Below are 21,148 nucleotides of genomic sequence, written 5' to 3' on the forward strand. Positions count from 1 at the left end.
CAGCTTCTTCATTGAGGCTTCATAATCTCCCTGTTTTTCCTACCAGTTAGCACCTGCCTCAGATAGAGCTCCTTAACCTTTACCGATCTCCCCTTTTCGAATGGTTGGAATGGCACAAGGTGTGGTAAATAAGTCTAGCCTTCCTAGAGCGTCCACTGTTTTCTTTATATAATTCAGCTACGGTATCCTGAGCCAACAATTACATCCCAAGCAATTGACTGTTACTTTATGATTGAATGTCCCTTTCTGGTTTCTCCACATTGTGATCCAAAGGAGGAGTGGGTCAAGCCCTAAAAAATCTCCAGCGTAGGTCAAGCCCAATTCCTCCTTCAAAAATAATGACGGCTTCCTGGACCCATACCTCACAAATGTCTGCAAAAATTATTCTCCTCCAGCTGACACCGAACACATTCTTGAGAGCCCCATATTCCAGGCCAATATGTTAATGCAGGTAGATAGTTCAGCCTATAAATGTCTAACAGGGGCAGTACTGGTTTGCTACCTACCTTAGATGATACATCAAACAGAGCCCCAATAGTGTGATTAAAATGAATGCAGAGAATGGAAAGGTAGGGCAGAAAACTGTTATGAGAGTCAAAGGTTGCCACTAGATAGGAGAACTCCTTGAGCCTGGTACTGTTATTACCCTTTATAAAAATAGGCCTAACTTCACTATTCTGGGAGCCATACACCTTATTGTGAGTTTTGGTAGTGTTCTTAGTTAAGTCCAGGTTATCTATAAAGAGCACACAATTCTCAACGAAACCCCTTAATTTATTAGGCGTTCAAGAAAGTAAAACGCATCATCGGCATAAAGCATAGCTGACACTGGAATAGAGTTCACTATTGGTAGGTCCATGCCTTTGGCCATAAGGACTGAGCTTAAGTCATTAACATATAGGAGAAACAGGATCGGTGCCAGAACGACACAGCTGGTGGACTCCGCGGGACAAATCAAAGGTAGATGTGTATTCACCATCCATGCCATACCTGACCCTTGCTGAAACCCCACAATATAGTGCTCGTAAAAAATACACCAAAGTTTGTGATAAGCCCATCTGGGTAATTATGGGCCATAATTTAGAGCAGTTCACTCAGTTAAAGGCAATACTTAAATCCATGAAGGCAAGGTAAAGGGAAAACTTTTTGTCAATAGACTATCTCCCGATCAATAGAATCAGATTAAGGCAATGTTACTAAGTTCCCAGTCCTTCTCCAAATTCTTATTGCACCTTGCTAAGGACACCAGACTGTTGGACTCAGGCCTTTATCCTGTGCAAAATGAGACGGTCAACCACTCTTACCACCGAATCCAAAAGTGAAATGAGTGGGATCAACCAGTGTCCTGCCTATTGCCTGTTTAAACAATTGGGACAATAATGGCCTACTGCTAAGAAGTAGAACTCTTGCAGGAATCCGGAGCATTCAGAATGTTAGTAATAATGCAATATTCTGTTTGTAAAGATCAACTTGGACCCCATCTGGGCCGGGGGCTTTTCTACATGGATTGATGGAGATAGCTGTAGTTACCTCTTCCAGATTAAACCTGATGTCTAGAATAAAAGAGGGATTACCTCGTTTAGATGCACATTCTGGTGGTTGTCATAGGAATAAATGCCTTTAAAATGTTTGATCCAGCTATCTGGGTTGATATTAGTCCCCAACCCATCACTTTTGGGTTAGTTTAACCTATTCCCAGTTACAATAGCCCAGAAGCCTCTAGTGTCATTTTCTTCACATGAATTTATGAGGCTAAACCAGGCTTCCTCCTGGAGGGCCAGCTTAATTTTTTAAGGTCATGCAGACATGTATTGCAACTTTGCTTTTGTTACAGAATGCTTGTCCCTAGGGCTAGTATTTAGGACAACTCACAAGATTTGATTGTCAGCCCTACAATCCTTATAAAACAAGCTTGGCTGACTGGTGTCAATTTTTTAGTGGTTCTGAGAATGAGGGACCTAATGAATTGGTTTAGGTTTTCAAAGGCCAAAATCACTCCCAGTGGCAGTAACAATTGGTCTTTCTAATCAGCCCTAGGGCTAAATATAGTGGGAGCGATTACCGCAAAAGGATCATACTGGACTTCATATCAGCCTAATTTAGCATTAAAGTCACCCCCAGCAACCACAAACAAACTTGCTCAAAATGCGATCAGACCTATTTCTCAAAATGTAAATTTCTGTAAACAATACCTTGATTTGACAGCCCACGTCTGCCACAGGATTCAAAAAGTTAATTTAAAAAACTAAACTTTTTGGGAGAACAATCCACAAAACTTGAATGCTCGTAGGATTGCATGCAATTGAGATTGCCTAAACTAACTTAGACACTCGGACCATGTTGGCCAGCCCTCCCTGGTCTCTGCCACCAGCAGATGGGCAGGTAGGGTGAACATTTCATACCCATCCCCAGGGTGCCGAGTTTCCTTCAGCATCACAATATCATAATTTGTAATATGATTGAGCCAGTTCAGGTCTGACTGCTTAGAACTCAAGCCAGCAATATTCCAGCAGATCAGGTTAGTTAAGGAGACTGTAACTTGTCATGTCTCAAGAGGCATTTCACTATGAACAGGCAATTCCAGGTTGCACCTGCTCCCAGCATTACTTTCAAATTCAATAGATAAAACATATTCACTTAACAGTCAGGTTTTACTTTCTTTTGAAGAAAGAGCTGGTCTCAGGCTGTGTTCGGATTTTTCCGCCAAGGTTTTCCTGGAGGGTAAGCTTAGTGTCCAGGGTGAATCCAAGTGATTTGACACAACCAATTTGGGAACATGAGTTTTGTTTTAACCATATACATCAACCATTTTGTATGTGTATGGATTCCACATAAAATAATAATTGAGAACTGACATATATATTATCATTGTGCTAACAAGATTGAGGATGTGGTATAATTAATGGGTTTTCTGGAATGGATAGATCTATCTGATCCAATTTGGAGGGGGAACAACCTTTACAACGCAACTTTTACAACGCACTACCTTTACAACGCATTTTTTACAACGCATAATCCATTACAACGCATGACATTACAACGCATACCATTACAACGCATTTTTAAAAACTACCTTTACAACGCATTCCATTACAACGCATACTACCATTACAACGCATACCATTACAACGCATAATATTACACTACACTATCCAACACTTACCCTACTGTTGCACCCCCTGGAGTTAGAATAGTAATTTTTACCCCTATACTATCCAACACTTACCCTACTGATGCACCCCCTGGAGTTAGAATAGTAATTTTTACCCCTATACTATCCAACACTTACCCCACTGATGCACCCCCTGGAGTTAGAATAGTAATTTTTACCCCTATACTATCCAACACTTACCCTACTGATGCACCCCCTGGAGTTAGAATAGTAATTTTTACCCCTATACTATCCAACACTTACCCTACTGATGCACCCCCTGGAGTTAGAATAGTAATTTTTACCCCTATACTATCCAACACTTACCCTACTGATGCACCCCCTGGAGTTAGAATAGTAATTTTTACCCCTATACTATCCAACACTTACCCTACTGATGCACCCCCTGGAGTTAGAATAGTAATTTTTACCCCTATACTATCCAACACTTACCCTACTGTTGCACCCCCTGGAGTTAGAATAGTAATTTTTACCCCTATACTATCCAACACTTACCCTACTGATGCACCCCCTGGAGTTAGAATAGTAATTTTTACCCCTATACTATCCAACACTTACACTACTGTTGCACCCCCTGGAGTTAGAATAGTAATTTTTACCCCTATACTATCCAACACTTACCCTACTGTTGCACCCCCTGGAGTTAGAATAGTAATTTTTACCCCTACACTATCCAACACTTACCCTACTGTTGCACCCCCTGGAGTTAGATTAGTAATTTTTACCCCTATACTATCCAACACTTACCCTACTGATGCACCCCCTGGAGTTAGAATAGTAATTTTTACCCCTATACTATCCAACACTTAACCTACTGTTGCACCCCCTGGAGTTAGATTAGTAATTTTTACCCCTATACTATCTAATACTTACCTTAAATGTAATTTAATATTATGCGTTGTAATGGTATGCGTTGTAAAGGTAGTATGCGTTGTAATGGTAATGCGTTGTAAAGGTATTTTTTTTAAATGCGTTGTAGTGTCCTGCGCTGTAATGTCATGCGTTGTAATGGATTATGCGTTGTAAAAAATGCGTTGTAAGTGCATGCGTTGTAAAAGTGTGCGTTGTAACGTCATACATCCAATTTGGAGCCTTCACATTGCTGTTGTGAACACTGTGGCATGCCACGCTAGCGCCTAGACCTCTTTTATTTTCATTATGTGCCACTTGCAGATTTTGTTTATCTCTTGTAGAAGAATGTGTGACGTTTTAAACACAGGCAGAAGTGTTAGTATCATGTATGCCTCCATTCTGGGCTTACATATTTTATTGTTTTTATTATGGACGCAGCTCTAACATCATGGATGCTTACTGTGGAAGCTGACATGTTTTGGTCGTTTTAGTAATAGGAAGATGTATTTTCCATGTAAATCGCAATTAGAATTGTCGCTATAATTGTTTAGACTTTTTGATGCTTTAGTGTCTACAACTACTTTTTACTTTATAAATATGAGATAAAATCGATCGGCAATCATATACAATAAATCCCATGAATCCGACCATCATTTCGAGAGTCTTTAGACTAGGACTATCACGCTGACAGGTCATGCCGGCTTGCAGCAACAACCAGCCTCAGTACGAGACAGCTACAAGAAGCAGTGAAGAAAAATGCCCTTTGGCCTTGGACTGCTTATTATTCATGTGCAAAAGCTGTGATAAAGATTAAATAAACCGCTATTTTTTTTATAGAGAAATGCTATGCTTTGTGATAAATTTTAGGAAACTTGATTTACTTATAGTTATGTTATCCTTCTGCTTCTACTGAAATTTAGCATAGCACATGGAAGTTGCTGTAGGGTGTCAGGATGTTAGGAACTTTCTAACTATGTTAAGAATGTTCATATTGTCTTTGCTGGCCATGTTATGCATTACTGCTTTGAAAATGCATCCCCTGAGTCTAGGTGCTGTTTTGATAGTGTTATTCATTTGCAAAAGAGGGTTTGGAGTTCCACTGTGTCCCTGAACTAATCTAGTGGAACTGGGGTTCAGTAACTGTTGTGATATATGCACATTTTGCATATGCCTTAGCTATTTTTTATTCATGGATGGAGTTTGATCCTATAAATTACAACGCTAGACTTACATATACAAAGCTGCAGCAGTGGCTATAAAACACATAAAAATTGCCTTCTGGATTGCTTGCAAGACCAACCAGTTGGAAGTGATCTTTTCTCATATAACACCTCAAGATGTGGGAGGCTTTGCGCAGTGAACATAGTCTCTAACTAGGTTGTGTACGTAGTTTTATGTTGAGTTCAGATACCCATATGTATGAACAGAAAATAATGAGCTGGCTTTCAACAGTACTATTCACATATTTAGGTAAATAAAGTTTGCATGACGTAATCTTAGTATCAGCACGGGGTTTAGCAGAGGGGTTGTACTTCTCTAGATAACAGAGTGAAATCTCACTATTATATGGGCAGGCGTCTAGTGGATCATATCTCCAACTGATGTGCCATAAGGTAAACTGAAGCTGAATTTTGCCTAGCTTATTGAGAATTTTTGTCATAAACTAGGAGTATCTGACTCTGAGATCAATACACAGTCGCAGGTCTGTTGAACACATGCTTGGCAGTTGGCTTTGTCATTACTCTGCATTTGCTCCCCTAAGTCAATTGAGAAACTCTGTAATTGACTATTGGTGCTTTACTCACACCACACAGATTACAACACGGATTATAGGGTATTTGGATGTTTGCGATAGAGCTGGATCAAAGGGCTCTTCATTTGGTGTTGTAACTCTTGGTATACTGCTCGGGAGATATTGTGGTGCACGTTCTCTAGGATGGAACATCATTTAAATACCATATCTAAAACATATAGATACCATAGGCAATTCTACATGTTAAATAAATCGTAATAGTGACGTCTGCACTTTGGTTCAGATGAGAAATATACGTGCTTCCGTAACATGTTAGAAATACATGCAGGAAGCAGAGCATTTGATGTTTTGCGTATTATGTTTTAGAGTAAGATTATTCATGGTGACATGCATTCAGAGTATGGAGTTAATAATAGCTTCTTTCATGTTGTACTATTAAATACTGTGTGATACCATGCATGTGAGACAATTGCATGGTGTCATGGAAACTATCAAATAACAGGCAGCAATGAGATATTGTGTCCAGGTGTTCATTTCCTTAGGCACTTCGCCATTCTTGTTTTTTTCACAAGTGCATGAACAAGGACTTATTTATATTTCACACTTCGCTATATGAGTCGCTGGTGCCAATCCTTTGGGGTTAAGGACTTTTAAAATGACACCACTAACCAATATGTTCCACATTTGAATAAAAGTTCCTAGACTTGAGACTTTGATATTTCTAACCCCTCACCAGTTCTGCAATACAGATGGTGAAGGTTATGAATTGATAGATGGGGTGCTGCCGTGAAATGTTCATTAATGACTGTTTCCACTGTTGATGTTATGTTGATTTGTATAGGTCACAAATCACCTGAGAGGTTATCCAGGTGTGTGCCCCCAAGGTGCTTATATGAAGAGCCAGGTCTTCAGCTTCTTGTAAAACTCAATAAGTGAGGAGGAGGCTCTGATGTATTGAGGGAGGTTGTTCCATGTCTTTGGTGAGATGAAGCCGAAGGAGTGACCTCCAGTTTTGCTTTTGCAGATGCGGGGTGTGTGTGCATGTGAGGCAGAGCGTAGGTGTCTGGTGGGTTGGTGAAAGTGTATGCAGCTGTTCAGGTAATCTGGTCCTCTGTTGTGTAGGGCTTTGTATGTGTGCATGAGAAGTTTGAATTGGCTGCACATATGAATGAGGAGTCGGTGCAGCTTCCTGAGGTGCTGTGTTCTGTAGATGCAGTGTTGGAGGATAATATGAGTCTTGCTGTTGTGTTATAGATGGCCTGGAGTGTGTGTAGGAGTTGTTTGGAGATTCTAGCGTAAAGAGGGTTGCCGGTGTCCAGCCTGCTGGTGATGAGTGCTTGTTTGATGGTCCATCTTGTGCTCTGAACAAACATTTGAAGATCTTTTGCAGCATGCATAGGTTGTGGCAGCAAGAGGTGAACACTGCGTTGACTTGAGCTGGCATGTTGAGCTTGTCATTTAAGATGATCCCAAGATGGTCTGTGGGTGTTGGCCCTAGCACCAACCACCACTAGGTGGTATCTTGTTGCCGAAGACCAGCACTTCTGTCTAGTCAGAGCTGAGCTTCAGGCAGTTGGTTCGCATCCAGTCCGCTACCAAGGTAATGCAGATGGTGGATTTGGTTCTGGTGGTGTTTGTCTTGTCCGACAGGGATAGGATGAGTTGGGTGTCATTGGAGTAGGGATGATGGTCATGTGTTGTGATCAAGTGTAGTTGGCGAGCGGTGTCATGTATATGTTATAAAGAGTGGGGCTGAGGGATGATCCCTGGGGAGCACTGCATATCATGAAAGCTTTATTACCAGAATAGTAAATTCACAAACTTAAATCAATCCGTTTAGTCATAAATCACTAATCACATGATTACAGCTTAAAGAATATAATCCAACAAGCCCCACAGTAAGTGCAAAGCCAGGTTATTTAACAACAGAGTAGGCAAATTGTAAATGATTTAAGTTGGCATGTAGAGAAACACCCTAGTGCTAAATTTAAGTTTAGAGTGAGGTCTGGAAACTCAGAAGCAGTAGGTAGGTGTAAGTGAATATAGCCTCTAACCAAATAAAGATTCAAATCAAGAAATGTGATTGCTCGAGAGATTATCTCTATGAGCAGATAATCAGCATAGTGTCTCAAGAGTGAGTAAGAGAAGTCTGCCTCCAAGGGTGGACAGAAGCAAGTCTAAATGAGTAAAACAACATGAAATTCAGCAAAAGGATACTCTGCACAATTTCTTCAGAGAAGGAATCAATTAAAACAAAACTTTATTGACGCTCTTGGTATCGCCCATCATTTCATGACACATGCAATGGGAGATTTCAGTTTCATGGCCTTCTCAGATACCATCCAAAGGATGATTTCTTCTTCGCCGGCTACTTTTATGCAGAGATGCTGAGATTTACTGTCTCCCACATTTAAAGGACACTTTAGATGGCCTTCACACAGAATGTGACAATAACAATATAATTTAAACAGTATACATTTATGCACAGCCAGCAGAGAGTTTTTCAAATCGGGGCCTACAGTGACTATGGCTAACTTAAAGTGAACACAATCCAACTATGGTTAACTGTAAATGTAAAAAACGCACATATGGTCAGTCTAACTATGCATTTACATGCAAATTTTATGTAAGTGATGATTATACGTGTTATATATTATTATGCGATTACACACAAATGATAAATAGCAACCTGCGTCACTACTGTTCACACAAAAGTCTCTGATATTGCACCAACTACTGTGAAATACATTGGGAATTACGAAAGGACATATGCTAATTAATATGTAAAATTAAATAAAAGTCAACTTTCTAATGAATTGTGTGAAAGAAAGATGGGTCCACAGCCAAACATAGGAATTTTGAGTGCCACCTATCTGGATATTCTGCGTATGCACCCAGAATCTATATCGAGCAACTATGTAATTTACTCAGAAAAAAGTTACACTAGAACAAACGGACAAACATCTTATAAACAATAGAGTGTCACCGTTAACACTACAGTATTGTTAGCTGTATATTTTTTTCATATACGTGGGACGTTTAAATACACATTGTAGCACACATATGACATTCAACTCCCATGCCAGTGATGCATTTTAGCTATCCATAATGAACTTAAAGAAAAATTAATTAGACCAATTGGCTGACATTGAATTTTGCCTATGCCATGTAGGGCCAGAGCACATAGTGTGGCTTTCAATAGCAGTGTCATTGTGCAAAGGATCTAATTGCAGCAACAATAAGATCCAGAAAAAGCCCAAAATCCTGAGGTGACCATGCAGAAAAAGCAAATGTTTTACAGTAATCACAGTAGCTCTTCTTACAGTTTTTGTCATGTGGGAGTATACAAACCTATGTTGTGACAGTAGTACCTTCCATTTTTAAATTGTATTGCTTGATATTACTCAGATTGCATCACAAAATAGATGTTAAGGGCAGGTCTGCACAAGGAACTACTCTAAAGGATGATTAGCTTCTCAAAAGTTACATGTACTCCTGTATTATACTCCATATTGTATAATATTGAGAGAAATCTGGTAGTAGTTATACTGCTCACTGGTGATAATGGGCATTGAACCTACATAAATAACTTGAATTCTAAGTTTTTCATCTTACAGAATATAATAAATGTATGATATGGACAAGAAGAAGAGTCTGAAACATATTTCTTTCTAAACATAGCAATATGTAGGTGCTGTACCCATCTCTAACAAATTCCAATGTCTTATTAACAGCTTAGAGGTACCTATAGGTGAAGTTAATGAAGACCCATCAACTGATGCATCGTCACTATTTACACTTCTTGAATGAGCAGATGATATAGTAACAAATACCCTCACAGAACTGTATCTGTGTTAGTCTCTTTTTCGGAGGGCCACAGGGCAGACAGGGACTAGTGGATCCCACCCATGTTGGCTTTGGGAGGTTTGGCTTTGGTGTCTTGGTAACCTTTCTTTGATGACCCTGAACACTGGACTAAGGACAGCCTTTCCGCACTTGACTCTCTGGGCAGAAAGGGAGAGCTGTCAAAGGCTTTTCAACATGGTAGTGTGGGCAGTTCAGACTTCAACCATCACCCAACAGACACAATAATGTAATGTCAAGCTTATTGCTTATCTTTAGTTAAAAAAGAAAGTACTGTATTTGTGCAGTAAAAGGATATACCAAACAGTTAAAAAAAGTACAGTTACAGGGCTGTGATCTCATCTGTGATCCCCAGTGAGGCCCTACATCCCCTCAAATGCCTTCTCTAGGATCAGAAAGAGAACCCAAGTGTATACAGTAGTGCTCCCAAGCAGCTGATACAGATGGGGGATGTTAAAAATGTTTAAGTGCAGCTGCATGAGCAGATTGTGTGAAGGATTTTTCAATGTAAAGTGTACTACAAAGAAAGGCTGCTAATAACAGGACACCACAGCATTTTATTCCAAAGAGTAACATAAGGAGGGGATTGCAATAGAAGCAAAAATAGATCTGAGCAATAAGTCTAACTTACCATATCTCCCTTGAGCAGTCGTGAAAAGAGAAATGTGATGGTGGCATAGTTAAGCTGCAGAAATGAGCTATTATTATAAACTAACCCATAAAGCTCACTGATATTACATCATCAAAGCTGTTCCAATTAGCCACTGAGTCAAAATCTTTCCTAACTGGTGGATTGCCATTGGCTTTAATTATTTACCTTACCCTGTTAGTCTTCCTAGCTCACTGGTTCTCCAATGGGGGTTGTTGAATGTTTCAATAACACAGTTTCAATCAGGCAACAGCTACGTTTGCTCTAGTTATTTTTGTGTAGGCAAGGATGCCTTCTCTTTCCTGAAGTGTCAGACTGATGTCATGAATACTAACTGTGTTTTTAAAAATAGGGGTACCCCTGAAAATATTTCCTAAATCAGGGTCTGAATTACATGTGTGCTGAAAACATTTAGGAAATACATTTAAAAGCAGACCTTCAAACTTACAATATCAAAATGTAAACAGCCATATATTGTTTATTATCAAAAATATACATTTATTCATACAGCAATTGTTATTTTATCTTTTTCTCTACAATTTGAATTTTTTGTTTGTTTTATAAAAACGATTTCATTGTATCCAGATACAGAAAACTTGTGATTTACTTAACTCATTTTAAATCACATTATCAATATATAATCCCTAGTATCGGTGTTCAGACATACTCCCTCATTCATTCAGTGCCTATCTCTTTACAACGTTTTGTGAGGATATCACACAAGCATTGTATATAGTTATAAGGCAAAACATGAACCATCCAATGAAAATCCTTCGTTTCATATGTGATAGAGAGACCTCAGATTCATATGGTTCATTTGTTTTTTTTTAGGACTATCTAGGAGTCAAGTATCCAATCCTTTCTTGGTGTAAAATATCCAACATTTGGTTTAGAATGTATTGTCACGGGTCGAGGTCTAAACACAGTCTCAATGATAAAGGGCATTCATATTTGCCATGGCTGAAGAAAAATCATATCCCACGCGCGTTTCGGTGTTAAGCATTCATCAGGTAGCCATGTATAGTATGACCCACCCCCTCAGCCTGGGATGACTCCTGGTGGCCGACCACACTGGGAACAGCACCGACACACACCGACCATGCACGCAACCTAGGATTCATCCTCGACTCCTCCCTCTCCATGTTTAAGCAGGTCAACGCCGTCTCCTCATCCTGCTACAACACCCTCCGCATGCTACGCAGGATCTACAAGTGGATCCCGACCGACACAAGAAGAACGGTGACACAGGCCCTCGTCAGCAGCAGACTGGACTACGGCAACGCATTCTATGCAGGAATCCCAGCCAAACACCTACAACGACTACAACGCATCCAAAACGCCTCCGCCTGACTGATCCTCAACGTCCCCCCCCGCAGCCACATCACCCCCCACCTGAGAGACCTACACTGGCTCCCCGTCAACAAGAGGATCACCTTCAAGCTCCTCACCCACGCACACAAAGCACTCCACAACGCCGGACCAGCCTACCTGAACAGCAGACTCAGCTTCTACACCCCCACCCGCCTGCTCCGCTCCACCAGCCTCACCCTCGCCGCTGTCCCCCGCATCCAACGAACGACCTCCGGTGGCAGATCCTTCTCCTACCTCGCCGCCAAGACCTGGAACACCCTCCCTGCCCACCTACAGCAGACCCAAGACCTACTCGCCTTCAGAAGACTCCTCAAGACCTGGCTCTTCGAGCAGTAGCGGCAACCCCCTCCCCTCAGCGCCTTGAGACCCTCACGGGTAAGTAGCGCACTTTACAAGTACTCTAATTGATTGATTGATTGATTGATTGAAACCAAGAGAGATATGTTTGAACGAAAACATCTGGGTTACATATAGTCGGTCCTACTCAAAATTCTACTTAACTTTAAGTCAGATATATTTTAAAAGTTTAATGTGTCACAGGAAACAAAGAGGAAAAATTGATAAAGAAAGAGAAACTGTTTAAAAGTCCTCTGATGGACTGAAGCGTGAAAGGGTTAAAGTCCCTTCAATCCCCAAATTTTGTGCTTTATCAAAATAACTCAAGACAAAGAAAAGAAGAAAACGGTCTATGTACCAAGACAGCCTTTTCATGTGTGGAGCCCAGATCCCTATCTCACATGAAGATGGACTACCATTAGATAGTTTAAGTTACAATATTCCCAATACAGGACCAGTGCTCCCAAGAAGTCTGTTGCGCATGTTTCTTAACTAATGCAGGCTATTGCCTTATCAGTTTAGGTTGGTCATCTGACCTTTAGGGACGAGTGGAGCTGATTGTGGTGCTTGACTATTCCGTGCACCCTACATGGAGAAAAGAGATCTTTTAAGCCTTGTTCCGTATGTTATTTTTAAAATTAAAATTTTAAGGGAAAAATACAATAAACTGGAGCTAAGGTTATTTGGCTTACCCGTTACTTGAGCATAAAGATGCATCCGCCGTGTTTTGGACCACTTAACGATTCCCTAAAGAAAATGATTAGGACTTTATTGGTCACTATGCTGGTCCATGCTCCATGGCCATATCTGATTGTCCTGGAGGCTAAGTAGTTAATGTGGAGTATGCCTCCAGTGTACCAGACATTTCCAGAACCAACAAGTTAATTACTTAGGTTGCTAACATGGTCCTGGCAGCCAGGGAGTTCACATTCCCTTAAAGGGGAGCCCCTGTCTTCTTGCTCAACAGCCTTTATAATGTTTGCTTTTCCTTTTCCTTTTCAAATGTGTGGGAGGCCTTGGATTACTGCAAGAGTCACAAGTGTGATAAATAAATCTCTGTATACCAGACAGTTCTGAAAAAACACACTGTGATGGCAGTCATTGTATTTGATCTTCAGAATAATTGTCACATGATGCCAGTGAGACTGTCATTTGTGCCAACACATTTCACGTCTTCAGTTATGGCATTTGTTGGACCGCGACCTTTCTGCAGGGTTATCCCCAAACGTTTTGCCTTCACCCTCCTGTTTTCTGAACTAGTTTGTGTTGGCTTTTAGGACCTTGTGCTTGTGCTCTCTCCTTTAAACAAGGCAAAATTGGTTTGCACCCAATTGACATATTCACTTTTCGTGTTAGTCCCTGTTAAAGTGGTACTACCTGTACCTAAGGCCTGTAAATTAAATGCTACTTGTGGGCCTACAGCAGTAATTGTGCCACTCATTCAAGTATCCTTGCCCCACATTAAACTGCAGCCTATGTGTGCAGTTTAAATGGACAGTTCAACCTGACAAAAAGTTCCATTTGTCAGGGCCCAAACCTATTAGTACATATAAATCACCCCTTAGGAAGGCCCTAAATAGCCCTTAGGACAGGGTGCAGTGTGTTTTAAAAGTTGAGCATGCACATTTATGTGTCCTGGTAGTGGAAAACTCCTAAATTCATATTTCACTACTATGAGACCTACCTCTCCCATAGGATAGCAATGGGTTACCTTATTATATTTAATGAGTGGACATTTTGATTGGGAACCTGGAAAACAATTTCTGTTTGGTAGTCGGGAGAAATTGAAATTACATATCCTCTTTAATGGTGAAGTCCGACTTTCAGTTACAATTTTGAAAATGCCACTTTTAGACATTTTTCTGTCCTATTTGGTGCCTGCATCATGTTCCTAGGTCACATGGCTGGGTGTAGCTGGCAGTTGGACTTTGTTTCTTCCTCTCTGATAGCCACAAAATAGAGGGATTCGGTGTGCCTGGATGGGCCATTAACTGGCAGGATGAGGGGTGGAGCTGGGATGAGCACCATTGCCAATGAATAGACTGTGCCCTGCCTTCGCACAAAGAACTTGTCACCACTGCATTGTTCATGCGGCCAGCTAGGAGCTAGGACAGGGTAATCAGTGCACTTCAACGACTTCAAAGGGAATTCTCTAGAACCTTCTCCTGCTTCAAAGTGGACACCAGATATAATGATTGGACCCTCAGTACCAACTCTTCAGTACACCTCTGGACCTATGGAAGACTCAGAAGGCCTGCTGTGCTGCTCTGCAGGAAGGGCTGCTTCTCTGTTGCCCTGCTGCCTTGCTGACTTAGACTTTACCTGCATTTTGAACCCAGGACCACCAGAATAACTCCAAGGACTAGTTGGCTGGCCTCCTGATCAGATCCTCATGGACAGAAAAGGAAAAGGCTTCAACCACCTTGAAGCCAGCACCTGCATTCTTTCTGTTGTGAGTCCTACACCCCAAATGGTGACATTCCACTCCTGAACCCGTGGAAGTGGTCCTGAAGGTGTTCTGCCAGCCCAGCTGTAGTCCTGAGAATTGGAACCGGCGCAGTGGGAAGCACCTCCTCACAATATCGGAACTGCTGCAGCTCAGTGCCTACCTTATGCCGGACTTCGCATTGCAGCCTGCATCCTTCTCAGAACCACTGCTGCGCAATGCATTCTTGATGCAGGTGTTTGCAAGCCCATCATTGACGGCATCCTCAATGAGGGCTCAGGACTCCGCATTGCAAGCCCAGCCACTTCTTTGGAACCATCCGGTGCGCATTGCATCATGAATGCAGAACTTCGCATTGCAAGCCCCTTGTCGAAGGCATCTTTGACCACAAAGCAGGACCTCACATCGCAGCCTCACAGCTTTGCAGACCTATTGCGGCATTACTCATTTCCACACTAGGACCTTGCATCGCCTCAATGTATCGTAATGTACCTTCGACGCAGGATCTCACAAAGCTCCCCAACCAGAATTTAAGGTGCTCTTGTTCAGCCAGCCTAACTTAGTCTCTGTAGTCAGCCTGTGGTCCATCATGGTCAGCCTGAAGTTGTGACTTTGTGCCGGTCTGAAGTGACCAGATAACCACACTTAGTCTATTTTCAATTTAAATCTTTAAAATTGCATATCTCTTGTTCTACGGGTTGGATTTTTGTGGTTTTGGTGTCACATAATGTATTACGTTGTACTCCATCTAAATTGGTGTGAGATTTTTCTTATGTTCGGATTTCATTGGATTGCTGTTTACAGAAATACTTTTACACATTGCTTCCAAGTTACGCCTGACTGCTTTTGTGCCAAGTTACCAGAGGGCTAAGTACAAGTTAATTTGGGGTTTGCATACGGTTTCGCCCTGGCAAGGATTGTGGTTGCTGTTTGAGTAGGGTTTCGCCCCTCAACCAGTAACTGCATTGGTATTGTGAACTGCAATGTTTTTATATTCATCCAGAATGTCAACATGTTGTTATTACAAGGGGACCAGTAGCCTACTATACCTTTATTATAGGGCTTGTCTAGAGACATTTATTGTCTTGCCGGCCTTCTGTGATAGACAAATATTAATAAAAATAAAAACATATAAATGGTGCATATGAACATACACATAGGGACACTGCTCAGGCCTCTTCATCCATTGGAATTCCCAACTGTAATTTCAATTTTTACTCTTTCCACAACTGTTGGACTTGGCCCTTTTGGCAGGTTCACCCCGAAACTTTTTGCGTTCTCCTAGCCTTTTTCTGTAACCTGGTCTCTGAGCCTCTGAGCACTTTAGCACTGGGGTCCAGTGTAAAGTGCGTGCGCTCTCTGTGTATGCGTCGTGAGATGGGCCTGCCCTCCCATAGGAATGCATGGGGGATATGTGTGTCCATGGTAATTCCTGATGTGAGTGGAGTGCAGGGATGAGTTTGGTATGTGTGAACTCGTGAGAATATATGCTGCACAATGGTGTGCACAGATCTATGGTGATTGGTGGAGAAGTGCCACTTCTAGAAGTTGGCCTTTCTGTGTACTGTGTGTCTGCCTGCCTGATGAGGGGTGCATGTCTGGCTTGTGATTGACAGGAGCGGAGAGGGCTGGGGAATTCCAGGAGCCAGGGTGAGTCTGCCCGGCGGTGAATGGAGAGATCTGCATGTAGATGGGAGGGAGGAGTTGCACCTGGGACCTGAATAGGACTGTGCCTTCCCCCACAATGCTGGCTCCGCCCCCTGTGATGCGTCTGAGCACCTAGCCCCCACCTGACAAAGGAGAGAGGAGCTGAGCAAAACAAAGTGCTCCAAAGCTCCCCTGAACCAGTTGTATCTGGTTCCCCCAAACCCTGCACCTTTGCACAAAGGGAAAATGTTGTATAAATATAGGGGCTGTGTCCACATAAAGTTGTTGTGTTCTTGGTTGCTGTTCCTGCCGGGGCGTGCTGCTGCTGGGGCCCAGGGGACCTAACACGAGGGCTTGCCTCCCTGGGCCCTGCATTGCCCTTTTTCGTCTGTAAGGACCTTTTTTCTGGGACCCCTTTGCACCATTTGCTATCCTTCAGGACCATGCTGCTGGCTAGCGCCCTGGGAGCGCTTTATTTATATTTGGCCAAGAAGAGGAGTGTGTATGCTCCGCAGCGCTCAGCTGCCGTCTGTGATAGAGGGAATCCCCATTGTAGGGATTCCCCCATGCTTCAGGATCGAGCAGGAGCCCACCCCGCTAATCTGTGCCTGTATAATCGAGCAGGTGCCCACCCTGCTTATTTTCATAGCTCACTAGCGGCTGCCCATCCTGCTTACGTTGTTATCCTTATAGCAGGAGCCCACCCTGCTTTATATTTTAAAATGACGGGAGCCTACCTCGTATTTCTGCCACCAAAGAAATCGCCACAATCCGTGGCCCACCTGGTTGTGGGCGGGGCCTAGCAGACGGAAGGGGAAGAACAGTGCGGCTGGAAACAAAGCGCCGCGTTGGGAAACCCGAGTGGGAGCCTACCCCGCGCTGGGACGGACTGGAGAGGACGGGAGCCTACCCCGCCTCCCCGAGTGGCCCTGCAGAGTCCCGGGTCCCAGGAGGGGGCCCGGGTGAACGAGAAGCGCAGCCGCCGCCAGCGAGGCTCTCAAGAGTGAGAGAGAGCCCAGCCCGCTGCACCAGTAAAGCCAGTTGAGGCGCCCAAGTCCGAGAGAGAGCTGGTGAGTGAGGGCTCTGTGGGGGGTGAACATCGAGGCACAGCGCCGGTGCCACATTCCGGAGCGGCGCCCGCCTGAGAGGGGGTCGCTTCACGATGCGAGACAGAGCGGCCTCATCTAGCAGCGGGCCGCACCATCCAGAGGAGCATGATTTTCTTAGAGCCCCGTGTGGCTCCAACGCGGGGCACATTTGTTTCAAGAGCCTGCGCGGATCCAAGGGGGTCATGATAGTTTTTGAGCCCCCTGTGGCTCCAACATGGGCCATCTTTGTTTTAAAGGCCCCAGAGGGGGTCCTGAGGGCCAGTGGGGCCCGTACCTTTGTAGTTGTGGCCATACTTGTTTACCCGGGCCCAGAGAGGTCCATGCTTTATTGTTGGGGGCAAGTCTTTTTCCCTAGTTGGCGCCTAGTTATTTCAGGAGCCAGAGTGCTCCATGGGGCCATACTTAATTTAGAGCCCGTGTTGGCTCCAACGTGTGGCGCATTTGTTCCTAAGGGCCAGTGAGAGCCCATGCCGCATTCTACCTCCTACAGCTGCCCAGCAAGTAGTGGGCAGTTGCACCGTTTAGGCGCACAGTTCTTTGGGGGGCATGTTTTGAGTCAAAGAGTGAGATACACTTCTTTGTCCCACACTTTCCCAGCTGCCCAGCAAGTAGTGGGCAGCTGCAACGTTTAGGTCTGCGCAGATTGCGCACCCTTGACTTTCGCTGCTTTGGCAGTGCGCCCTGACATTTGGGACATAGGGCATTTGAGCCCCTGTTTGAGATGGCCAGTTGGCCAGGGGGGCTGTTGGGATTGTAGGGCGCCAGGCCCTAATGTGATTTTGGTGCTAGTAATTCATGTAGTATGTTTTATGCACCCTGTGTTATACCTCTAAATGTGGTCTTTTATGATTATGAGGTTGGCTCGCATAGTTTGGTTTATGCTAGTGTTATTTCCTAATGTAGTTATACTTAGGAGGTTAGGGTCTAATGCGTTTAGACTTCTGAGAGAATTGCATAATGTGTTTATGCTGGTGAGGTTGGCGCAGAATGTAATTTGCGCCTGATATATCATGCTGTGCATACTGCAGTTTATGTTACAGGCCGATGTTGAGTACAGTGGTTACCAGTAGTTACTGGTTGTGTTCTATGTTTATGATAAGTTCTACATTGACTAAGTTCACTTTGTGATGGTACTAACAGTGGTCCAGTTGGCCCTGTCAGGTGTAAATAATCCCTTGTAGATAGGATCCAGTGCCAGGTGGCACCATGTATATTATGTGTTTACTATTCTAATGTGTTATGATAATACAAAGGCTATTTTTATATATAACCTTGTTTGGAGTTCCTTTTGTGGTGTGCCTGAGATGTTATTGCTGCGTGCGTGCGCAAATGCTTTACACATTGCCACCGGGATAAGCCTGACTGCTTGTGCCAAGCTACCAAGGGGGTGAGCAGGGGCTATCTTTGGCGTGTAACTCCCTCGCCCTGACTAGAGTGGTGGTTTCTGCCTGGCTTTGGCGCAAGCCTTAGCCAACCAGAAATCCCATTTCTAACAACAACCAATAACTTGGGGCAATTGATCAGTCCATTTGAGCCATTGTCTCGCTTGAACTTTGAGTAATGTTTTTTTTTCTTGATTCTGTGTGCACATCCACCTAAAATGAAGTGCACTTCAGAGTCCGGGGATGTGTCCCAAGGTTTTACTTTCTCAATGTTTTTTCCTTTCCTTCCTTCATCATTTTTTATTTTTTTGTAATTCTTCTTATATATATATATCATGTGATCAAGACTGTGGTGACCTGGTCGAAACGCGTCATGCTGTGGACTTTGTAATAAAGCACGTATAATTCCTTGATACGCTGTGGTCTGTACCTGTTTTTGCGAGAGAAGACTGTGTTTTCTTCATATATATATATATATATATATTATCTACTGGCGGTCGCCAGTAGATAGTTATAGTTAGGACCCTGTTTCCATAGGAAATCTGCAACATTCTATTTGGAATAACTTTGGCGCCGGTCGACGAATGCTCGCGAAATTTTCAAAACTAATGGGGCGCTACGCTCCGCTCCTACCCTGAAAGTCTCGGGGGGATTCGTCAAGCGGGGGCTGAGAAAAAAGGGGGGTCCCAAAACGCGTTTTCCCCATGCATTTTTCCATAGGACCTTTAGACACAGCTACAGCCCGAACGGCTGAACAGAATTACTTGAAATTTGGCAGAGAGGTAGTCCTCAGGTCAAGGAAGTGCCTTTTGTAGGTCTGGTGTAAATCTGTTCAGTAGGTCCTGAGAAAATAGCATTTAAATCAATATATATATCTGTAAGCGTGCTCCGTGCGCTTACCGTAAGCTTACCGTACGCGTACGGTGCCGTGCGCGAGCTCAATTCTGATTGGTGGTTACATGACTGTAAACATTCGAATCGGTCGAAATCAGGAAGTGTCGGCCGCCATTTTATGTCTCTCGCACTGAGAAACAAAGGTGGGGAACGTGAAACGGGGGCAACGAAGAGAGTTGCAGACCCCCTAGTGTTTGTCAGGGGGTCCAAGAAGGATTCAAAAGTACGAAAAATAAATTAAAACATTTTTTTTAAAAATCGCGGGGTACACGTACGGTAAGCTTACCGTACGCGCACGGCAAAAAAAAAAATAAAGAAGTAACAATCACATTTATTAAATAAATTAAAGGACCCACAAGGGAGAAAAAAACAAATGTTACTGCGTAAAAAAATGCGAGGCACGCACGGCATGGACTGCGCAATGTGGGCGCTCGGTGCGCGAAGCTCACCGAGCGCCCACAGCGCGCGCAGGGTGTGCGCATAGTGAAAAACCAGAAAAAAAAATTAAAATTAAATACATAACTTAGCATTTAAAAAAGCCGTACAAATTCACTGAAAAAACCATAGGTTCCACACACGTTATAGTTAGGAATTATCATTTACAAAACCTTGCAAATCCACTTAAAAAACCATAGGTTTCACACATGTTATAGTTAGCTGTACATTTCACTCGTAAAAAACCAATGAAATTCCACGTTATAGTTAGATCAGGTAACTATAACTTGCGCGACCGCAATCCACAATGTGTAATTTCAGATGTCATCATTGATGTCATGAGTGATGTCACTGACCATGTCATGAGTGATGTACTATGTGACGTCATCAGCAGTTTATTGTGGGCACGCAAGTTATAGTTACCTGATCTAACTATAGCGTGGAATTTCATTGGTTTTTTACGAGTGAAATGTACAGCTAACTATAACATGTGTGAAACCTATGGTTTTTTAAGTGAATTTGCAAGGTTTTGTAAATGATAATTCCTAACTATAACGTGTGTGAAACCTATGGTTTTTTCAGTGAATATATATATATATATATATATATATATATATATATATATATATATATATATATATATATATATATATATACATTACCAAGCACTCTTCTTTTCCACGCTTCTTCTCAACCACAACAAAAAGAGCTCGGACCACAGGGTTCTTTTTGAAATACCGGTTGATTTATTTCAGGATGACTCACACCAACAAAACGGCAGCCATTACGCGTTTCATCCCTTCATATATATAATTATTTTCAGATTACAGTAATTTAAATCTAATAGTATCTTTTTTGCATCTATAAGAATCATATTTTGCTTTGACTGCATTAAAACTAAAACGGGATTCTAAACCAGTTTCAAACACGCCAGCCTGCAAGAATGCATCCCTTCTGTTCAAAAAAATATAATGGTTATTTTTTTTTTCAATTAAAATTTGGTATTGGAAGAAAATGGCTGACATGTTTAGGCAACTTTTTTGCTGATATGTTTGTGGCCTATGCTTGCAATGATCATTTAAAGAAAAGATACACTAGCGTGCTTCAGCCAGATCCATTGGCTTCGCCAGTGCTTGTTGAACTGGCGATCCTTACTACAATTGCAATGTTCTGCAGGTTGAAAATACGAAAACAAAAGAAACAAAAAAAACCAATGTGCGCGGCATTTTGTTTCCTGT

The 21,148-nt window shown here is 42.6% G+C and overlaps 1 protein-coding gene across 1 annotated transcript in view; it reads left to right on the forward strand.

Moving 5' to 3' along the window:
• The window catches only part of CLNK (cytokine dependent hematopoietic cell linker), a 1,059,843-nt gene that overhangs the window by 142,727 nt on the left and 895,968 nt on the right, over window positions 1-21,148 (forward strand). The window lies entirely within an intron of this gene.

Source organism: Triturus cristatus, chromosome 2_2 (assembly GCF_964204655.1).
Source record: "Triturus cristatus chromosome 2_2, aTriCri1.1, whole genome shotgun sequence".
Classification (NCBI taxonomy): domain Eukaryota; kingdom Metazoa; phylum Chordata; class Amphibia; order Caudata; family Salamandridae; genus Triturus; species Triturus cristatus.